Source organism: Mus caroli, unplaced genomic scaffold (assembly GCF_978045245.1).
Source record: "Mus caroli unplaced genomic scaffold, Mus_caroli_1 scaffold_4, whole genome shotgun sequence".
In the NCBI taxonomy this organism is placed as follows: Eukaryota; Metazoa; Chordata; class Mammalia; order Rodentia; family Muridae; genus Mus; species Mus caroli.
Window position 1 is genome coordinate 78893573 of NW_028227259.1, and position 12401 is coordinate 78905973.

General features: G+C 44.5%; 1 protein-coding gene across 3 annotated transcripts in view; it reads right to left on the reverse strand.

The window, feature by feature from the left end:
• Positions 1-5585, reverse strand: part of Clock (clock circadian regulator) — an 82082-nt gene extending 76497 nt beyond the window's left edge. The window contains exons 1-2 of one of the 3 annotated variants that reach the window (XM_021162109.3): positions 4877-5585; positions 3634-3712 (exon numbers count right to left, since the gene is read on the reverse strand). The gene's annotated coding sequence lies outside the window, so the exon portion shown is untranslated. Of the gene's footprint in view, positions 1-3633; positions 3713-4589; positions 4787-4876 lie in introns of those variants that run through there. The other 2 variants (XM_021162108.3, XM_021162107.3) reach the window with 2 other exon arrangements.
• Between the last annotated feature and the right edge of the window lie 6816 nt (positions 5586-12401).

A 12401-nucleotide genomic window follows, 5' to 3' on the forward strand; every position in this document is an offset into this window, starting at 1 on the left:
AGCATAATCATATAGCCACATGGCCAAACACTGGTTTTATAGAAAGCACAGCAGAGCACTGAGTAGCCAGTGAAGTAGCTGGGTAGTGGACCGTGTGAACCTAGCCTGGGGCAGGCCCTAGTTTCATCCTCGGCACCACAAAGCAAATCAAACGCCCAACTGACTGATGCTCAGAAAGTGCAATGTGAGTACATTTCAAAGCAAGACATAAATTTAGAAAAAGTAACTTTAAAAATCTTAGACTTTACCTCATTATTGATTCTTACTACTGATTATACAGACTAGCATATTTTTCCAACAAAAAAAGCACAAAATCTATTGAATTTGGTTATCAACACAAATTCAGTATCATTCTACTTGTATTCTATTTTTCTAAAAGCTATCAAAATTTTCAAGTTGTAATTCTCATTATCTTAAAAATTAAAACTTTTGTGTCCAACAGTCAAAGTGGTATTGAAAACATGGATCAGAATAAGCACATTCCACAGTACCCTGGAGAGCACACTGGTAGGAAAGTATGCTGAAGAGCTGAAGGAAGAGAATGGCCTGCATTGCGGTGGATGCTACAGGTCTACACAGTCATGGCTCTAAGTGTGCACAGCCTCACATACCCCACAAGACTAACAATGGCTTTTCTGGGTGACAGGATTTTCAGTACTATTTTAAATTCTTAACCTGTGTTTTTTTTGTTGTTGTTTCTGCTTTTCCCAACTTTCCATACTGGGATGTGCTACAGTTTTAACCGAGAGTTGAAAATTAAGAAAGTAAGTCAACTACTTAAGATTAAACTATATTTTAATAGAAAAGATACATTCTTAGGTGGGCAAATGGCTTACTCTACAGGTACAACCTTATTTGTGCTTCTTATTTCCTAAATATAAAAATGTTTAGAGGCAGGTATGGCCTACGCCTATAATCCCAGTACCAGAGAAATTGGCGCCCGAGGATGAAGTGCCTGGAGACTGGCCTGGACTACATACAAAGCAAAGGCTGTCTGTCTCAAAATAATCCAAATACCAACAACAACAAGGGAAGCAAGTTCTACTTTTATTTTCTACTATTTATAATAAAAATTTAAAAATTAAATATTAGATTAAATACAAATTCTTTTAAAAAGCAGAGAATTTGGTAGGCATGGTGGTGTACTTGATTCCAGTACTCACAATATAAAAATAAAAGTGATTTTGCCAAAAAAATTATTATTTAAAATACAGAGGGTTTGTCATTGTTGTTGTTTAAGAAAAAAGAAATCCTTTAGAGGCTGGAAAGATGGCTCAATGGTTAAAAGCACTGGTTGCTCTTTCAGAGGACCCAGATTCAATTCCCAATACTCACATGGCAACTTAAAACCATCTCTAACTCCAGTCCCAGGGATCTGATATTCTTCTGGCCTCCACCCTCTCCCCCACCCCATACACACATACAGTAAGTACACAGACATACATGCAAGCAAAACATCCATACAAACAAAATAGAATTTTAAAGTAAATAGTCCTTTTAAAAAATCGAAAGCAATCTTTTTGTAGAAAGGACAAACTTAAAATTATAAGCACAATTATTTCTTCATGAATTATACAACTAAAGTGATAACTCAAAATTAAAATTATCAGAATAGATTATTTAGGTAATTTAATATTTTCAGAGTAACTCATACAGAAAGCAGAATTTCGTTATCTACTTAATTCATAGAAATTACATATATCAGGGTTATTAAAAATGGTTGTAAAGCAACTTATAAATGCCATTATGTAATTAAGCCAATTAGTAAGTATTAAACTGTTCTTACACTTGAAAGTGTTAGGTGAATAATTTTTTACAACTCTACCAACAATTGAGCTCAGAAAAGAAAAACTGCAGTGTTAGTGATGTGCTGTCGACAAGGCAATTACATTTCCAAAGGGAAGCTTCATGGATCTGCAAGTACTGAAATAGTCACAGAACAGTTTGGCTATAAAATGTGAAACTTTTATAAATAATTTGCTCCCTGCAAACATTCAGAGCAAATAAATACTTTGGCTGACCCAGCAGCATAAGGAAAGGTACGGAGAAGGGGCATTTCATGTGGTGCTGAGGAGACAGTGAGAAAGGAAGAGACCGACCACTTTCTTCTATAGTAACAATACCTGTCTGACATGGCTGAGAATGGACAACAGTTCACTGGCAAGCTATACTTCATTCCATATTTCTAACAGTCTTGAAATCAACACGTAACTAGTTTATAATGATCAAATAAAGAGGCTCTTCCCGGCTGAAAGCATCTATGCAGTAGATCCATGTCCACAGCATTCATCTCTGAGGTGCCTGCTTGTCAGATGGCAGCTGGGTCCTTCAGATGCCAGCCTGAGCTCTCTGGTTCTTCTCTTCTCTAGAGTGACTGTCATATATCTGCCTCAAACAGAAACTGCACAAACATCCTGGCCTACCAAATAAAAAATGCCAGTGAGCACATGCCTATGCAGCCAGTACCCATGGAATATTATTGTCACTAGAGGGAGTTTTTGAGTATTCTCTCCCTAAAATTGCATCCACTCTCACACAACACCCTTTCAACCTTAGCCTTGCTGTCAAAATTACGCCTGCTAGCAGAACTAGAAACATCATTAATATATGTTTACACAATCTGTTATCACAAATGGTTTAGTTTCTTACATTATTCTGAATTCGGTTTTCCTTAAGAAATAATCACATACACAACACATGTACATACTCACACATATATACTCATACATTCACAGACACTCAAACAGACACACACACACACTCAAATACACATACATATATTTATATTTCACTGGGGTTCATGTCTGACTTCCTTAAAGAAAATAATAGCTTCCCACAAGAAAAGCACACTAAGCTAAATAAACTGGTTTATTATCATTGTAAACAGAATGTAAACATTGAGGTAGGGATCGACGAAAGAAAAAAAAGAAACTATAAAACTATAGTTTTTAAAAATATAAAAATGAGACACTATACTACCAAAGAAGCACAATCCAACTTTAACGCCAAATGCAGTCATCAAGGGTTAGCAAGTTTTGAATTTGCCTGTGACTTCAGCATTGTAAAATGTAAACAACAATCAAGTTCACCTAAACTTTTCTCCAGTTTATTTTTCAAATATTAAGAGAAAAAAATACTGAGAATGATCAAATCCATAAAACATTAAAAGAATAAGACTATAAGCACATAAAGCATTTCATTTTCCACCCTTTCCCATAACTATTGGTTTTCTAGTATTTATTCTAGGACTTCCTCATACTGAAGAGCAACACAGGCTATATGTGTGTACACACACATACACACACACACACACAAAAATATGGACATATAGAAGATTATATATAGTTACACATACAACAGGACACAATTCAGCTTTCTTCTACTATATGACAATTTTTTGTGTCCTTTTTTTTCACAGGTGATCATGCCAGTTTTTCAAGCTAACCTAGGCACATGTTTCTTTCTCCTAAGATTTTAAAACAAACCAGATTTCAAGCGTTCTGTGGGACTCAGAGACAGTCACGAATTAAGTTACAGCCTATTCATTTCTTTTCAATCAGATATGAATGGGGATGGTCTGTAATTTTCTCTAGTCGCTTTTAAAGCTACAACAACGCAATCAAGGGAAATTACCTTGCTGGTGATTTCGGGGATTGGTGCCCTGGTCAAATCAACAACGCCTGTAAAAGTTTCTTCTTGTGCTTTTCTTTCACTGCAATAGAAAACACCTGGGTCTGTTGTTGCTGTTGTTTTTAAAGCATCTAGAAAGGCTTCACGTCCTGTGTGGTTCGGCATTGCAATATCAAAACACCACGGCCTGATCTGTCATCTGTCAGGTCAGAGGCCAAAGCTCTTCCTTCATCTTTCAGGATTCTGCTGACTACCTCGGACTTCCACAGCGGCAGAAAACACCCCACAAAGATACAAACTTCGTGGCGCTACTCCCGGTACTGGGAGAGCCAGGACCACATCCAAGGCGGCCAGCCCCACAGGCAGAGCCCGGCGCGGCGCACGCGGCTCGAGTCGGACACCCAGGGCCCAGAGCAGCCCGCGGCCCGAGCCCCGGAACCAGGACCACTAACGGAACCAGCCCTGGGCGGCGGCGGCCGCCGCTCGGACTGCGGATCCCGGCGCGCGCCGGCCGCCGCGAGGGCGGGGGCTCCGCGGAGGAGCTGGCCGCCCCAGCGCCCCATTGGGCGCCGCTCCAAACGTGCCCGAGTGGTGACAGGAATAAAGTGGGTCACAAGGCCTAGCGGGTCCCGGGCGCGAGCGCTCTCGGCGGCCGACTCGGCCTGCCCCGCGCTAACCCCGCGCCCAGTCTCAAGCGCGACGCGGCCCCGGAACCCCCGGGGCCCGCGGGACCCACCGCGCCCCCCTGCCCTGCAGGTAACCCCCGGCGGCCCCGGGACACTTGGCGCAGGCCCGGCTGAGAGCGACTCTCCGGAGCTCCGCGCTCTCCGCGTCCCCGGGTCCGGGCCGCAGCTCCTGCCTCCCGGCCTGGCCCGCGGCACCCCACCCCCCCGGCGCCCCGCGCCCCGTTCCCCGCCCCGGCCCCACACACTGCCCCCCGCGCCCTCCCGCGTCCTCACCGTGCCTGAGGCTCCGGCTTCCTCCCTTCCCCGCCCGGGACTCTGCCCGCGGCGGCTCGCGACAGCCGAGCGGCGACAGCCGGGACACGCCACGGCTCCGGGAGCCGGCAGCACCAGGGGCGGCGAGTGCGCGCCCCCGACCCACCCCTCAAAATTCACCGCTACCGCCGCGCTCCTCCCCCTCCCTGCCTTCCCCTCCTCCACGGAACCCGGGAGCACGCATGCGCCACCCAGGCCAGCCGCCCGCCGCGCGCCGGGCCGAGGCCCACCCGGTGGGGCGCACTCACCGGGAGCGCGCGCGCGCGGCGGCGGCCAGATTTCCTTCGCGCTCTCGCCGTCCGGGGTTTCCTCTCTCCAGCCGGTAGCCGCCAGCCGAGTCCGTGATTGCGCTGCCTCCCGGCGCATGCGTCGTGGGCGCGGGGCTCCGCGGCCGGCCGGGCTCTGCACTCGCCCCTCCCCTCGCGGCCGCCTTCCTCCAGCGCGCCGGGCGCGCATGCGACTTTCCCCGTTAGGCAGCCCCGAAGCCGCGCCTGGGGATCCCGGGCACCCGAGGAAATCCCACTCCTGCAGGCCGGCGTGAGCTCGCTCCACGGCCGCCGAGGGAAGCCGGGATGCCCCGAGGCCCCCTTCCCTGCGCAGGCCGGGAGGCGGGGCCTAGCGGAGGGTGCGGCCGCCCGCAGCGCCCTGGGCGGCTCGCGGTTCCCCGGGATGCGTCGCTCCCAACCAGTGGGAGCCGCCGCCTGGAGTGGTGCCTCTGTCCCCGGGAAAGCAGAGAGCTTGGCCTACGCCAAGTTAGACTTCTCCAGCCCAGTGCTCGGCTTCCTCTCCTAGAGGTTCGTGGGATGCCTGGGACTCGGTTTCCCGGCTCCTAGAGACACGCTAGGCTGGCCGCTCCCCGGAGATGGGCCTGGACGACCCAAGTGACCTCGGCTGTAGCCAGGGAAGCAAAAGGTCGGGATGTGTTTGCTCCTCTTATGAAAAGGCAGGGGACACTGCAAAAGATGAGCATGGCGCTAGGGATGAACCAGGACCCTAGTTTACACTGGTTTCTTAGCTACTGCACCCGAATTACTGGGAAAGCAGCTAATTCATAGCAATTTCTTTTAAAAAATCAACTCGGACAGCAAACAGAAGGCAATAAATGAACCTATACTCTTTAGCTCCAAAAATCCTCTCTCCAAGGTAATGTTTGTCTCAATAAGAATTAAGTTCTTGGTGTATATTCAGGAAAGAAAAAAAAAAAAAAAAACTTCAAAACTAGGGATTAGCTGCGTTCCCCCCAGCAATGTGAACTCGGAGAATCCTCAAATTCCTGGCTATGTAGCCAGAACCCTGCCAGGAGAACCTTTCCTTGGCATTCTTTGTACCCCGTTTCGCCTTCGAAAGGCCATTAATGCACAGTTTCTGCTGTCCTAATCCATCTGCTGCTCGCTCAGGTTCACGTCCTTTGAACTCACCCATTCTCCACTCTGTCCTTGTGGTCCAGGCAGGACACTGTGGAGGAGGAAACCTTGGGTTCTCTGTCTCAGGCTGGCAATTACTGCCAAGAAGATTGTTTCCCAGTGAATCTGATACTGAAAGAAAATAACCTTTTCTTGTGTGACTAATGAAAGAGCAGGCACCACGAAGGGAAAAAACAGAAAACAGATTAAAACATGGTGATGTAGCCTAGATACATGAGCGCTGAAATCGATGTGGGCTAGATTCCTTGGAATCAATAAATTCGCGAATGTGTTTGTTTTGTTGCTTAAAACCAGTAAGAGCTTTTCTGCCACCTACAAGTTAGTGTCTTGATCACTGGTAGTAAAACGGGGGCAGGAGGTAAGGTACTGAGACTGGTAAATAGGCTGCAGCCAAATAAATCTGAATGCTTTCCCTGGGTCAAATGTTTTGGCTTTATTTATTCTCTTTCTCTATTATAGTTCCTCTAGTGTGTGTGTACACAGTATGTACATATATATAATATACACATATATATATATCAAAATGACCTTTGCCCCCTTTAATGGTTTCATTGTCCTCTTAGTCACCTGTGACTCCTCCCTCGATCACATTCTGTTTAATTATTTACCAAGACCTGTTGATAATCCCTTGATTTTCTGCTCAGTCCTCTGTCACTGTCTGACTATTTCCCACGGTTCAGTTTACGACTTTTCCCCCATTTAAAAAAAAAAAAAAAAAGGTTTTTTTACTTCCCAACTTTAACACTGTGTTTCCAGTAAACAAAAATTTTGCCTCATAGTTTCATAAATCCTAAATCTAGGTTCCCAATTCTAAACCATGGCCTTAAACACCATGTGCCTTGTTGTCATTTAAACTGTTTCCGGTTCTCTTTTCAACTGTCTTTTCATCAAGTTATTCATCTGTGAAATGATGTAACTTCACCAAGTTATTCATCTGTAAAAAGAAAAAATGTAAACTGCAGATAATAGTCTCAGTTCAAAGAACAATTGAGAGGCAGCTGGGTATTGACACTACCTGCTATGTAAATCCCATCTCAAGTGTTGGTCACTTTCAGTTTTGAAATTAAAATATAATTCTATCATTTTCCTTCTCCCCTTTCCTCCCTCCAGTCCTTCCCAACCATTCACCTTGTTCTCCCTCAAACTCGTGGCCTCTATTTCTCTAATTGGTGCACATGTATTCCCAAATATATACATACAGCCCACTTAGTTTGCATAATGCCACTTGATATTGGATAACCAATTAAGGGCTCTTCTCTGGGGTAGACTTTTTCCTGATTTTAGCATTCCTTAGTTGCCTGTAGTTTTGTATCAAAGGTTTACCCCTTCCATGTTAGCGTATCTCATTGGTGTCTTCCTTGTTCCTGTCTTACTTAGGCAGCAATATGGTTGAGACTTCATGGGTGGAGCTTCTCTGTCATTTGTAGAAGACACACTGTCACAGCAAACTTCCCTCTGTATCTTCAAGTCTCTCTGCCTCTTGACCCACTATGTCCCTGAGCCTTAGGTACAGGAGCTGTGTTCTAGCTGAACAACACAGTCGCCTGTCCTCTGCATTTTGATGTGGTTTTCTGAAATGGCCTCTGTTTGTTTGGGAAAAGTTTCTTTGATGAAGGGTGAGACTTATACTTATCTGTGGGTATAAGGATTAATATTTAGAATGTAGTTAGAAATTGCTGGATTAGTAATGTGGCAGTTGTAGGCTCGCCTTCAAGATCCATGACAGCGCCAGCACCAGTACCAGAACCAGATAGTTGGCCAGGTTTCCAATACCAGGAATGATTTCCTTTTTGTGTGGGCCTCAAGCCCAATTAAGGAGCTACAGTGCTGTTGGGGTTCAGCCACTGTATGTCTGTATGTGTACCACGATGGCATTCTGAATGATGTTGTTTAGCAACTTTGTTTGTTTGTTTCCAGACAGGGGTTTCTCTGTGTAGCCCTGGCTGTCCTGGAACTCACTTTGTAGACCAGGCTGGCCTTGAACTCAGAAATCCGCCTGCCTCTGCCTCTCAAGTGCTGGCATTAAAGGCGTGTGCCACCCCACCCCCCCAGCTTTGTTTAGCAACTTTAAAAATTCAGTTTCGTGCCTTGATTTCAACTGTCTTTGTTGAGAATCTTTCCCTAGTTGCATAGATTCCACTAGTCACAAAGTGATGTCTGCTCTTCCATACCACGGTTCACATCAGCCACTAACACTCCTGGTTTCATTGTATTTTTACGTGAGTTGGAAGATCCAGACATGCAGAATAGTACTGTCAAGTTTTTTACAATTCCGTGGCTCTATTATTCAGATTCTTTCTAGTCCTTTTAAAATAGAGGGAATTTCAGTAATGTATGTGGTATTATGGGATTCATAGTCTAAAGTATAGGCTTAAAATGTTACTAATTGCCTTAAGCTGAGGAACACTGGAAGTCAGGTGATCTCCCTGAGCGTCAGAGTATTAGCCATACAATATAAGAATAAGAATATTGGAGACCTGTGGCTTTAGGTGGTGAGACTGACAGTCGTCCATCTTTACAGTCTGCCACTGGATCCCTGAGAATGGTTCCAGTGACTCAGACACTTTGCCTGCAGCCTGAGTCTCTCCTTCGGTTTTCATACACGTGTCCAGTTAGCTACTTGATGTCCTCCCTTGGCTGTCTCAAGTATGCCTCTTAAAACAAGAATATTTTGCTACTGTGAGTAGTTAATGGTGGTATACACTTGTAATCCTAGCAGCACCCTGTCTTTAAAAAGAAAAAGAAGAACCTACGTATGAGAGCAGTCACAGTGTTCCTTCTAAAACTCATATTTTCAGTTCATCTGAGTGCATAATCATGACCATAATACCTTATTTGATCTGCCCCATGCCGGCCTTCCAACCTCACAGCCTGCCATTTGCTCCTGTGACATTCCAGAAACATCTTTCCAATTCCTTGCTAATCTCTGCCCACATCAGGCCTTGACAGAGGCAGCGCTGAGAACCTTTGCCTAGATGCAGCCATACCTATTCTTAAGCCTGCCTCCTCAACTTTCAAGTGTCAAAAGATCTTGGCAAGTTATTTAAGTATTCCTACTCCTCTGTCTACACAGTACCCAGTTTCTTATTTCCCCCATAATATATTAATTGCATATATTTGTTTAATGTTCTGTGTCTTATTTTAGCCATTTCCCCTACTACCAGATGATACACTATTTTATTTACTATTTGCTTACAGCATTTATTTCAATACCTGTGGTGACTGATTGACTAAGTTAAGGGGATTAGGTAGGAAGAGGTTTATATCCCCAACTATGATTGGAGGATGATTGTCAAGAAATAGGAACACTGGAATTTATATAAAACACTGGATTTATATAAAATCATTAAGGATAGATAAACTGGAACTCATTGGGGAAGATCATGTGACCAGTACTATTGTCTTAACAGTGTCCACAAGAATGTGGAACACTAGTATAGGTAAAACAACTCTCTGTATAAGAGCATGTGACTATAATAAAGTTACTGCCTATCTAAGAATGTGTGTCACTCTAAATACACAGATCTACCACCTGTGTAGGAGTGGATAACACTAGAATAGATGCTATTGAAGAATATATAACACTGTTGAGAAAGCCACTGCCTGAGTAATATGTGAAACACTGCAATAGAGGAAGATACCACCAGTATATGGTGCGGGGTGAAGTCCAAAGCAGGGAGCAAAGAGCACCAAGTAGCTCACCTTCTAAATAACTACCAATATGTGATGCCAGAAACTACCTCCTCCTCGGCTTCCTCCTCTGTGTGTGTGTGCACACATGTGCGTGTCACACACGTGTGCTCAAGAGTGTGCTCACGAAGGATCAAAGCATTCTATCCCTGAACTACATCTCCAGTTATTGGCTCATTCTGAGACAAGTCTCAATATGTAGCCTTGGCTGGCCTCAAACTTGTGTTCTCCTACCTCTGTATCTCTGAGGCCACGTCTTCTTGGGTTCTTAGACAGTACTGTCCTTTTCTGTCCCCTTTACCCCATTTCCTTTCATGTGATGTGACTATGTCTTCAGCATCAACTAGAGAAATGGAAGGTCTCTCTAAACTTTAGAGTCTAAAAGGAAACAATAACCTCATCCATGGGCAGATTTATCAGTATCACCCAGTACTTACCAAACAGAAGGAAAGACACTGCTGGCCAGGGGTGAGCTGAGCTAAATCAAAGCACACTTTCTTTCCCATCCTTTGACATGGTCAGGATGTAATATTTCTTATGATTTGACTGACTGAAAGTACTGCCTGAGCTTGAATCATTTGACACAGAGAAAGGAAATTCAAGCAGCAAGAAGACAAGGTATACTTCTTGGGGATGGGGGGGGGGGCTGGAGGGTAGGTGAACTAAGAGATCAGCAGAGACAAGGCTAAACCTAATCTGTGTCCATGTTGAGCAACGGACTATGTCATGGGAGGCTGACCCAGTTTCTAGGAGAGCTTAGCATGCCTCATTAAAAACAAGTTCTTGGATGCAGTATGAACGTCAGGCACTCTCCATGTGTTCCTCGTCTCCACAGTCCCACTCCCAGGTCCACTACTGTGGAGATAGAGCCAGAAAGGGAAGAACGGGCTAAAACAACCCAATTTGAGGCTAGCCTTGGCTACATAGCTAGAGCCTGTTTTAAAGCAGCATCTTCCTTCTTCAGAGTTCTTTGAATTCAGTTCTGACTTGGATCTGAAACTGGCATTTCCACTTGGGTAGATTTACTAACCCGAGTGGGATGAGGTTAAATACCTTCAAGCTTTAAGGGATTTGCCTGCCGCACAGTGCTCCTGAGTTTTAATGCGCACACCATCCACCTAAGCATTCATTAGAGTGAAAAGTCAATCCTGCTAGTCTGCCTTGGGTCAGACATTATGCATTTCTAACAAGTTTTCTGGAAATGCCAGTAACCCTAGGAGCAAACTTTAATACCATACTGTAAGTAGAGAAAGATTTCAATAACATGCAGTTGTCAAGGATTGTTAAAAATACTAGAATGAAATAGAAAGTGTCCACTTTTATAGGCACAATTATTAAGTATTGGCAATTAGAAACTGTTGTTTCTGCTCTATCAAACCACTCATATAGTTAAGCATATTACATTTCATTTCAGTTTTCTCACAGACTTGACAAATATCTATATTCTAATGAAATGACAGGCTAGAATCACACACAACCATCTTTTTTTTTTTTTTTTTTTTTTTTTTTTTTGGTTTTTTTGAGACAGGGCTTCTCTGTGTAGCCCTGGCTGTCCTGGAACTCACTTTGTAGACCAGGCTGGCCTTGAACTCAGAAATCCACCTGCCTCTGCCTCCCAAGTGCTGGGATTAAAGGCATGCGCCACCACTGCCCGACAACAGGTGTACGGTTATTACAAATGTTAAGTCTTCGGAACTATGTCTGTGGATAAACCCTTACTATTGTCTTTTGGTGGATCAGTAAGAAAGAAAAAGTTTACCTTTTATTTTAGCTATCCTGTTCATTTTAACATTAAAAAATAAGTGGACAGATGTTGGGGGGAGGGAGGGAGGAAGGGAGGGAGAATGAAGGAATGGCTCAGTGTTTAAGATCACCAACTGCTCTTCCAGAGGACCTGGATTTGATTCTCAGCAGCATCCTGGCAGCTCACACCTGTCTGTAAGTCCAGTTGCAGGGGATTTGATACACTCCTCTGGGTTCCTTGAGCGCCAGGCACAGCTGATGTGCAGAGTATCGAGCAGGCAAAATACCCATACACGTACAATAAATAAAATTTAAAATAAAAGGACAGGACTATATTGATGGAGATGTTTGACACTTGGTTTCACTTGGAAGGAAAGCTAGTACTCATGTCAAGCTGGATTAGAGAGCCCCAGAGCTGCAGCCTGACTTCACTACAATACGGCTTTTCCTTTCCTCCCACAGTTGTTTGTATCCTCAACAAGAATTCCGGAATTAAATGATATAACTAGGTAGCTATTTCTTTGATATGATTTGTCTAGAAAACAGATATATATCAACTTAGGGTCTGTAGAGATGAGTCCCCTGGTAAACTGTACACATGAGACCTCAGCCCAGATGCTCGCCAGCTGTGTCAAGGCCAGGTGTGGTTGTGTGCCTGAGATGCCAGCACAGGGAAGTAGAAGGCAAGCATTGAATAATGGAACAGGGGAGCACTCCTCGCGCAGGCCGTCTAGCTTCTCTGTGAGAGGCTCTCTCTCAGAAATTAAGGTAGAGTGCAGTTAAAGAAGACACCCAAAACTGACCTCTGACCACCACATGCACATTCACAGGCATGCACACCTTTACACACATGGTGCACACATACGAAATGTCTTAATTTTATTTATGAAGCCATATTTATTTCCTTCCATGTGTC